The following is an 11,387-nucleotide window of genomic DNA, read 5'->3' as shown; positions in this document are numbered from 1 at the left end:
CGCCAGCCTCATCTGGCACCTGTGTCGGTGGCACATAAAAACACCATCCGAGCGTGGCCGTCTGCCAGCCTCGTCTGACACCTGTGTCGGTGGCACATAAAAACACCATCCGAAGACCCGGCAAGACTAGTCAGGCCATAACCTGTGGCCCCTACCTGGGACATAGTCAGTCCACCTGTGCATACCTTCCTTCTTGTGACACTTGTGAAGACCTGTTGAGGCAAGTGAAAATCAAATCAAATCAAATCAAAACAAATCAAAATAGATGAACATCAATGGAATATGTATCTTTGTGGTACCAGTGCTGGTGGCACACAAGAAAACCATCCGAACGTGGCCGTAGCCAGTACCGCATCGACTGGCCTCCGTGCTGCGGGCACGTAACAAACACCATCCGATCGTGGCCGTTCGCCAGCCTCATCTGGCACCTGTGTCGGTGGCACATAAAAACACCATCCGAAGACCCGGCAAGACTAGTCAGGCCATAACCCGTGGCCCCTACCTGGGATGTAGTCAGTCCACCTGTGCATACCTTCCTTCTTGTGACACTTGTGAAGACCTGTTGAGACAAGTGAAAATCAAAATCAAAACAGATCAAAATAGATGAACATCAATGGAATTTGTATCTTTGTGGTACCAGTGCCGGTGGCACACAAGAAAACCATCCGAACGTGGCCGTAGCCAGTACCGCATCGACTGGCCTCCGTGCTGTGGGCACGTAACAAACACCATCCGATCGTGGCCGTTCACCAGCCTCATCTGGCACCTGTGTCGGTGGCACATAAAAACACCATCCGAGCGTGGCCGTCTGCCAGCCTCGTCTGGCACCTGTGTCGGTGGCACATAAAAAACACCATCCGAGTGTGGCTGTTCGCCAGCCTCGTCTGGCACCTGTGTTGGTGGCACATAAAATCACCCACTACATTCTCGGAGTGGTTGGCGTTAGGAAGGGCATCCAGCTGAAGAAACACTGCCAGGTCTGACTGGCCTGGTGCAGCCTTCGGGCTCCCCAGACCCCAGTTGAACCGTCCAACCCATGCTAGCATGGAAAGCGGACGTTAAATGATGATGATGATGTAATTTCATCATCTTGAGTACATTAATTTCCGTAAAATTTTTATATTTATTTTAATTTTAAAGTGAAAGACAGGAAAAAGTGGAAGATATATGTATGTGTTTTTTGCCTTGTTTTTTTGTTCAAACTATCCAGATTCAGCTTGTCACACCTATCCTGCCATGTCATTCTAAAAACAGTCACCCCATCAAAAGCTTGAAGCAAGATCATGCATGATTAATTCAAAACACTGTAATCAGTAAGCATTACATTTGATAGAGTTATCAGAATGCTAAAGGTTAAACAGTCTTTTTATGTTTTCTCACAAAATGACTGTCAATGACTCTGGTGTTGTTGTTGGATTTTAATTCAGTTTGTTGTTTAATTCTAGTATAATGTATCTCAATTTTGACATAACTGTCTCTGTAACAAGTCAGTTTCATCCTAGAATATTTCCTTACTCTGTTCAGATTCCTTAACAAAGAAATTTGACTTCTCTATGGACACTTACTGAATCTAAGTCATTTTAACGCTTCATACTGTACCTAGGTTATTTTCCATTTTTAGACAGGGTGTGGAGACGGAGATAAATCTACTAAACTTTTAAGCCCCCACCCCTGTCTTAGAGCTCTCCAATTAATTCATTTTTTCTGTAAGATATCCTTTTCAGGATGCTTTCACGACTATTTGACTATTTTGATTGAGTTTTCATTTGTGTCTAAATCTTTTCATAGTTTATGTTTGGAGTGTGATATTGATAATTTTTTCTATTGCAAAAGATACAAACTTACCACTTTCAATTAAAATTCATTTGTCAACAAACATGTAACACGTAAACTGATTTTGTACAAATATAATGAATACGTACTGTTGTCATTTTAGGAGAACAGAAATAGCTCTTTGTGACTACATGTCGTTCTTATATTTACTGTCATTCAAGTAATTTTCTAATTTGTAATAGAATGATTCTGATTCAGTTTCAATCAACTGAAGATGAAAGAAGATAAAGCAGTTTCTATAGAGTGATTATTAACTGGAGCCCTGGATTATGTATGGACAGATTATGAAACTTGAGATGAATCTTTTAGATTAATATTCATCCTCATGTTTCTTTAGCAATGCTTAATTTTCACTTTCTCATAGTTAACATGATTTGAGCATAATTTGTATCATTGTAGCCTATTGAACTTATGTCCTTTAAAACCAAAGTCATGGCCTTTACCATCTCATTCCTACTGTTTATATTAATAGGACTGGGCATCTCTGGTAGGTCATTTAGTGTCAGAGATATTTTTTTTTCAAAGTTAATATATATTTAAAGCAGTAAGTTGACCCTACCCAAAACTGTTCACTTTGCTACCATTTAGAAAATGCTGTAAAACAACCTGGCTCAAATGTATTTACTTCACCAGGCTATCCCACTACTAAACAGTGATCCTAACTATTAATGGTGTATACATATGCTTTGTTGATACATTTGAGAAAGCCTTAAGAAAGTTGAATAAGGAAGTTATGGATGAGGTAGCTCTACATCAATTCTTAAGAGTAATCAATTTGACACCAAATCCAAATACACCAGCAGAGCTGATGTTTGCAAGGAAAATAAAATCAATCATTGACAAATTGCTACCAGACAAGAAAATAAAATTTGCACGGGAAAATACAGCAAGATTTTTCAAAATTGGTGAAAAAGTGTTTCTGAGGACATATAAGAACAGAAAACAGAGTTGGAAAGATGGTGTGATTACCAAACACATATAAAAAATGCTATACTTGGTAAAAAGTAGAAAAGGTAAATACAAGAGACACATGAACCAACTGAAAAAAAGATTTGTTGAGAGCGAAGCCAAGAGAATGGAAGAACCAATGGAATGGTTATAGAATACTTTTCAAGTACCAACGCCACTACAGGTGATTGAACTCAGACACACAAACGCAAGTAAAAAAAGTGCATGGAGTTCCCGGAAGTGGATGGCAAATGGAAAAATATTAAAGGTGTAACTAAGAAAAAAAAGAATAAAAAAAGGGGAGGTGGGATGATATAAAAAAGTATTGCTATCAAAAGAAATAAAATGACACTCCCTAAGAAACAAAGAAAAACTTAAAAGGGAAGATGTTGTGGGGATAATAGTAATAATAGTACACCCCTCCCACGTGATGAGTGGTATGTGCGAGTCACTATAAATAAGGTGACATCAGTCAGTATAAAGAAAGAGTACGAAGTAGACAGTTATAGATAGTCATGGTCTTACTTATCTTACTAACTATACTGCTATACTAGAGTGAGCGTTATGACAATCCGATATTAAGTATTACAACAGTTTGTGAGAATGTGTTTATAATTGTCAATGTAATTATGTTATTGCTGTATTATAATGTAATAATGATATGATTAATACTGGAATAAATGACTTCTTATATTAAGTTTCCTTCCACCATTTGCCTAGGATGTGAATTCAAATGTAGTTGAGGTCAACATAATCTTTTATTCTTCTGGTAGTCAATTGTAATGGGGTCAACTCACAGAAGTTTTGTACTTACATGAAACATTCTTATTGCTTTAATACTGTAAATTTATTGATATCATTTAATTGCTATCATTTAATTAGTATTGCTATCTCTGTTGCTTTATTCCATTCAGCTTGGGCATTATTAAGAAGTTTGCTTTGTAACCACATAGTTCTTGGTTCAATTCAGTCACTTCAGCCTGGGTCCTCTTTAGTCAACCCTCTCCCATGGGTTCACTGAACTTGGGGTTCTCAGCACTTCTTTATGCAGTTTTCTTCCTCCATGTGCATCACATGCTAATGCCAGTGCAGCCTGCTTTACTGCACACTACACCTGATTCCCCTTATGCCCAGTATCTTGAACAAGTGTATCTACCACAGCCTTTGGTTGACCAGTACCTATAGAATTTGGGTGTCTGAAATAGGGCAGGAGCCTAGTGACATAAATAGCAGAGGAGGTGGTTGTTCAGAAAATTTTAGTTGGGAAAAGTTCAGGAACCTTTTGCCTCAGAGCGAAGGGTAGATATTGTATAGCACTTGTGTGGGAGCTGTGATGCTGCATGGTGGTGAGATGTGGGACTTGAATGCAGATGATCTTTGTAAAGGCTAAAGAGAAATGAAACAAGAATCCTCCAATTGGTGTATAATGCCTATGTGTATGAACGCCAGGGTTTGTATGTATCAAAGTTTGTAAACTTGTATTGTGTGTAGATGTGTGTGAATGTGAGGGGGCGAGTGTGGTTTGGTGTTTATCTTTCTCCAGTATATCGAGTTACTGATGCTCCCTTGTCCGTCCCCTCCATCAGAAATGCAGGGAACAAGTAATTATCCTACTGGAAACCTGTAACAGTGGATGTCATTGTTCACATTGTGATACAAAATAAATGATAAATAATTTTGGATGTCATTTACTGTCAACTTGTTGTTGTTGTTGTTGTTGTTGTTGTTGTTGTTGTTGTTGTTGTTGTTGTTGTTGTTGTTGTTGTTGTGGTGGTGGTGGTGGTGGTGGTGGTGGTGGTGATGATGATGGTAATGATGATGATTATCATCATCATCATCATCATCATCATCATCATTATTATTATTATTATTATTATTATTGGCTGCAACATCAATAAGTGAAATTTAATACTAATATTGATAGCAGTGAGTCAATATAGGAAGTGGGGGTCAGCCTTCTAAGGTGACTGAGCACTAACACCATATATAAACAGCAATATTAACCGAGCTAGTAAAAAGAACTTCTACATGGTTGATTGAACTGTTAGAAACAGCAGCCAAAATCTATCACAAATCACATCATCACCATCTGAAGTAAAAGATGTTGTCCCAGATATACAAAAATGCAGGATGGTCACAGCTGGAATGTTTTTGATAATGGATTGAGGTTGACCTAAATCTGGTTTAAACAATAACAGCGACTGAATTGCATCAATATTTAACATTAATCATGGTAAATTGGCAGACTCGTTAGTACATCAGGCAAAATGCTTAGTGACATTTCATCTCTGTCTTTATGTTCTGGATTCAAATGCCAGATTCAAAGGCCACTGGGGCTGTCTTTATCTTTCATCCTTTCAGGGTCAATACAATAAGTCCAAGTTAAACACTAGGGTCAAATTAATTGACTTACCCCCCCTCGCCCGAAATTGCTGGCCCTGTGCAAAAATTTGAAACCAATATTTAATATAAATCAATTTAATATTAATTAATGATGGGGAAATATGAGAGGGAAGATGGTCTTTTCAGGTAGAATGACTTTTGAAGCATCAGGGTACTTAGCTGTGATTACTCAGACAAATACATCAAACCTTACACAGAATGTATTGCCTCCTCCCCTACCTGGACCATTACAGGTGCTAAAGACCATTTCTTCAACCTTGTTAGAAGGGAGATTTAACCCTTTAGCATTCAGATTACTCTGACAAATGTCGTCGTCGTCATCATCATCATTGTTTAACGTCTGCTTTCCATGCTGGCATGGGTTGGACAGTTTGGCTGAGGCCTGGCAAACCAGATGGCTGCACCAGGCTCCAATCTGATCTGGCAAAGTTTCTACAGCTGGATGCCCTTTCTAACACCAACCACTCTGAGAATGTAGTGATTGCTTTTATGTGCCACCGGCACGAGGGCCAGTCAGGCAGTACTGGCAACAATCACGCTCGAATGGTGCTTTTACTGCTCCACTGGTATGAATGCCAATCAGGTGGTACTGTCATCGGCCATGTCAGCAATTTTGATTTCACTTGCCTCAACAGGTCTTCGCAAGCAATGAATGAAGGGTTAACAATTTAACCAATAAACAAGTTGATTGTTTCCTTAATCATTCAGTTAAGCAATTGGCTATGCTTGTCAGGGTTCTTTCATCATCATTCACAACCTCTTCAGTGACTTGCCCTCTCAACTCCAGATCAGCTTCCGATCTTCTGAAGAAGTCATAAATAGCAATGAAAGGACCTCAAAAACTATAATTGGTTGATTGCCCAAATGATTAATCAAATAGTCAATTTGTTAAATAGTTAACTAGCTAGCAAATGATAAAGAAGTGAAATATAATTGGTGCATGTATTTATTATTAGCATAATGACCCTCCTGTGATACAATAAAATAGCAAAAAGAGTTATGTAGGATTTGCTGTTAAATAATCTCATTTGATGAACTCTTGTACATATATTAAAAAATGAGCTCTGATCTCTGAAAAAGTCTTCAAAGGTTTTTTATACAATATTTCTGACAATAAAGATTATTTTCTTATTGTCTGATTACCTCATTATTTCTAATAGGAGAAAAAAAAATGTACACTTTAGATGTGTGCTAATATCATTGCTTTTTGACAGTACAACAAGAGATATTAGTAATGTATCCTCTTGAAGATAAATTTGTTTAGTTGACTGTGAGTTTTTATCATCAGCAGATTTTTTTCAATTTATCAAAGTGTTCGCATACAAGATATTATCATATTATCAGGCAATTTTCATAACAAAGTGCCTGGTGACTTAATGTGGTTGCAAACATCAGAAATTCTTTATGCATATTATAAAGTTTTATCAATGTAAATCAAAATTATTCAAACACACACATACACACACACATAAATATCCATATATATATATATATACTCATTTACTCATTTCAGTCATTTGACTGCGGCCATACTGAAGCACCGCCTTTAGTCAAGCAAATCGACCCCAGGACTTATTCTTTGGAAGCCTAATACTTATTCTATCGGTCTCTTTTACCGAACCGCTAAGTTACGGAGGCATAAACACACCACCATCGGTTGTCAAGCAATGTTGGGGGGACAAACATATACACACACATACATATGTATATACATATATATATATATATATATATATATATATATATATATATATGTATATACATATATATATATATATATATATATATATATATAATATATATATATATCTGGCACCTGTGCAGGTGGCACGTAAAAAGCACCCACTATACTCACGGAGTGGTTGGCGTTAGGAAGGGCATCCAGCTATAGAAACATTGCCAGATAAGACTGGAGCCTGGTGCAGCCTTCTGGCTTCCCAGATCCCCGGTCGAACCGTCCAACCCATGCTAGCATGGAGAACGGATGTTAAACGATGATGATGATGATGATGATATATATATATATATATATATATATATATATATATAAATGTCAAACAATGAGAATAAGAGCTCAACACCACTTTGGTGGATAAAATTTCTTTATTTGTGTATTAAGGCTACCATTCATTTCATGTTAAGAAAAATGTCTTAATATCTTAATAATTTTTCAAGTCAGTCACATGGAAGAATGGTGTTTATCTTCATTTCCATCCAAAAGGATGAAAGGCAAAGTAGACTGCGACAGAATTTGAACTTGGAGTGTAAAGATGGATGAAATGCCACAGATCATAAATATTTGTGAAACAATTTACTAATAATCTTTATATATATAAAACTGAGAATGTGTGTCTGTCTGTCTGTCTGTGTGTTTCCCTAAAACTTGAGAACTACACAACCAATTCCATTCAAATTTTACACATGCCTTACTTAGGGTCCATGTAGTTTCATGGGCAAAAAAAATGTTCAACTTCTTGCCTAGAGCAAGCCCATAGCAATATCATATCTTCTCCACTATTTCAGTATTACTTGTTAAAAGTGAAACAAAAACGTTTCTCTATTTTATGTCAGCCAACCTTCACTTTAACAATAAAAATAATAATAACAATTGAATTATATGTAGTAAGTAATAATTAAAATCAAACTAAAGTATAAAATAATCATAACATAACAAAAGTAAAAATAGCAATTGGTATAAAATTGCATCAATGACTTGAACTTGAATAAGTGATTTCACATGAATAGGAATAAATTAAAAATAAAATTAGCGTGCAGAAATTGAATAGTCCAGATGGATAATAAAAAATTAAATTAAAGAAAAGACTATTGTCTATAAAGTATACAATGTAGAGAAAAAAGATTTGAACACATGGAGGAAAGCACCATTGAAAAGTGTCTTGGTGCGACTATGAAAGATATCTAATCAGAGGCAGTAAATTCGCCACAATAGAAGCAAGGTTCAAGTCAACGGAGCGTGCAAGGGAGTACTCGACTTGAACTTGCAAAGTGGGAATATTTTATTTTTACCTTTATATCTGGGACGTAGGACGTCCCAGAAAAAAATTTTAATGCCCCCACTTCCCCCGGAAGTAGATGTAGGCTGGATTGTAGCCACACTTCTATACAAGAGGAAGGACAAGATACAATTGATCGAAATTACAAGAGATGGGCTAAAAATTCCAGTCTGTTATATATTTTGAGTATTGTTATCACTAGCAATATCAAGATATAACTTAGTATTTTATGTGTAGATGTATATATATAGATGTACATGTAATATGTACACATATATACATGCACTAGCACTATGACCCAGCAACAACTGGTCTTTAATGCTAGTAATAAATATAATCTTCTCTACTTTGGCACAAGGCCTGAAATTTGGGGGAGGAGGTAAGGATGAAAGGCAAGGTCGACTTCAGTAGAATTTAAACTCATAATATAAAGATGAATGAAAATCTGCTATGAAAAGAATGAAAGTGGATGAGTGAAAGAGAAAGATGACTTATGGTTGGGTATGTTGTAAGAGTGGGGACAGGGGGAAGATGATTACAGATGATAGGAACTAGGTGTGCATAACAGTGGGAACATCAGTGGGGCTGATACACAACCATCTGTCATTCCTCCTGTTCACTTTTTGATCGTGGAGAAAGTTCATCTGAGAATCAGAGCATGTCTGGCTCTTCAGGGTGCTTGAGTTTCTCTGGTAAGTGCTTCAACCCAACCAGATTACACATATCTCCCAGGGTTTATCAGATATGAACTGCTCCCTTCTAATAAAATAGGATTTGTACATGATGTTTTCATGCACCACACCTCTAATTGTTAACTCTGACACATGGGAATAGTTGGCAGCGACCCTCACAGACTTGCTAGAAGTTTTGTTGAGGATGCCCAAGAATTTTTGGATGAACTCAGTTTCCACTGGCACAGGTGCCAGGGGAGGCTGGCAATGGCCACAATTGGTTGGTAGTTTTTTTTACGTGCCACCGACACGGAAGCCAAAGCCGCCTTGACTGGCTTCCGTGTCAGTCACACGTAAAAACCACCAACTGATCATGGCTGTTGCCTGCCTCCCCTGGCACGTAAAAAGCACCATCCGTACATGGTCGATGCCAGCACCACCTTGACTGGCTTCCATGCCGGTGGCATGTAAAAAGCACCAACCGATCATGGCTGTGGCCAGCCTCTCCTGGCACCTGTGCTGGTGGCACGTAAATACCACCCACTACACTCATGGAGTGGTTGGCGTTAGGAAGGGCGTCCAGCTGAAGAAACACTGCCAGATCAGACTTAAGCCTGGTGCAGCCTCCTGGCTTCCCAGACCCCGGTCGAACCGTCCAACCCATGCTAGCATGGAAAGCGGACGTTAAACGATGATGATGATGTTTGACTGTCAAGAACGTTTTTATTTTTGGCTGTGGAAGACATTCCCACCAGAGGCCAGGAACTCTTTTCTGGTTTTAAATATGAAGGACTTTGCAACATTTAATGTTATTACAGTCTCAGAACCATTGTGCTTGGATGCTAAGGCAATGAGAATGGCGTGCCTTTCATTGTTTGCATTACATTTGATGCTTCCATGTTGATGATAAAAATAAGAGAAGATATTTTGTTAAAGTGTGTGTCACTTATGGTTCTCAAAAGTTTTGTTCTCAAATAGCTGATATGTGTGTGTGTGTGTAAATATGTGTATGCACATAGATATACACATATATATTTATATACATGTATGTATACACACACACACATACACACACACAAATGGAAGATATGAGAATTTTCATTGACTACTGACTATATATATATATAATTATACATACACACACATTATATATATATATATACACACATATACATACACCCGTTTATTTATATTTATATATACATGTACATTTGTGCATGTGTCTATCCATGTGTGTGTGTATATATCTGTGTAGATAAATGTATAGCTTGCATTTAGTGATAAGGGTGATGTGAATGTACTTCAGTACATATGTGGGATAGTCTCTACCCCCCCCCCCCCCGGCAGTGCATATGTTTATTTAAGTATGTCTCCCTCTATAAATTTATTGCTGTTAGTTTATCTATTGTTTATGTATGTTTACATCTGGCCTATTTTGCATACGGTGAGGGTGTGTTATAAAGTATAAATGTTTAAAGATCTGTTTGTTTTTATTTCTTTCTTTATTTTCATTTATCTTTTATCATTCCTTCTACCTTATACTGACATCCACTTGATACCCTTATCTACTTTATGTTTATTTCACGATCCTTAATGTTATTCACTTGTATTAACTTATATTATCTCTTCCTTAAAACTACTGATACACTGAATGTCTGTGAAACCTAATATTTGCCCTGTTACCCATGTAGACAATTGAAGTGTAAATGTAACAAAAGAAATCTATGGCAAATAAGAGCTCAATTAATAACAGGTAGTCAAACTCCAACATATTATATTGCAGAATATCCAAGTTGGAGCAACTTGCATGTATCTACATAATTCGTTAAAACAGTCTTTAAGAGCAACATATTTACAATAAAAGCAGAAAAGTATAAGCTTCATGTAAAGTTCATACTTTGTGTTCGACAACTGTTTCATTAAGATAAACAACATGAAATATATAGGTACATAATTATGATGCAATGATTAAATTAAATTAAATTTAAATAGTACCAGCATATACAGTAACCATTATAAATATAACTCAACTAATCTTTTATTGACCTTAAAGTGAAAGGAAGTTGCGTATCAGGGAGACCCAGAAAGACATGGGACAAAGTATTGAAGCTCACGATGCTGAGCCTTTTAAAGGAGATGAAAGAGGATTGAGATATGTGGCACATTGCGGTTCTCAAGAAAACATGCCCACCACAACAGAATCGAGAATCTAAAACCAAGGAGCCATGTAAAATAAATTGGTGAGGGTGCTGGTGCCACATGAAAAAAGCACCCCATGCACTCTGTAAAATGGTTGGCATCAGGAAGGACATCCAGCTGTAGAAACCTACCAAAACACACTATGGAACGTGGTGCAGCACCTGGCCTTGTCAGTTCCTGTCAAGTTCTCCAACCCATGCCAGTATGAAAAACGGACATTAAATGTTGACGGTGGAGGTGTGATCTAAACTCCTGTAACATTCAATTCTACCCTCATGTTGCATCAATTTTTAGATATGTAAATGTCATAATTTGACTC

This window comes from Octopus sinensis, linkage group LG16, assembly GCF_006345805.1.
Source record: "Octopus sinensis linkage group LG16, ASM634580v1, whole genome shotgun sequence".
Classification (NCBI taxonomy): domain Eukaryota; kingdom Metazoa; phylum Mollusca; class Cephalopoda; order Octopoda; family Octopodidae; genus Octopus; species Octopus sinensis.
The sequence above is the reverse complement of the archived record's forward strand: the minus strand, read 5'-3'. Positions refer to the sequence as shown.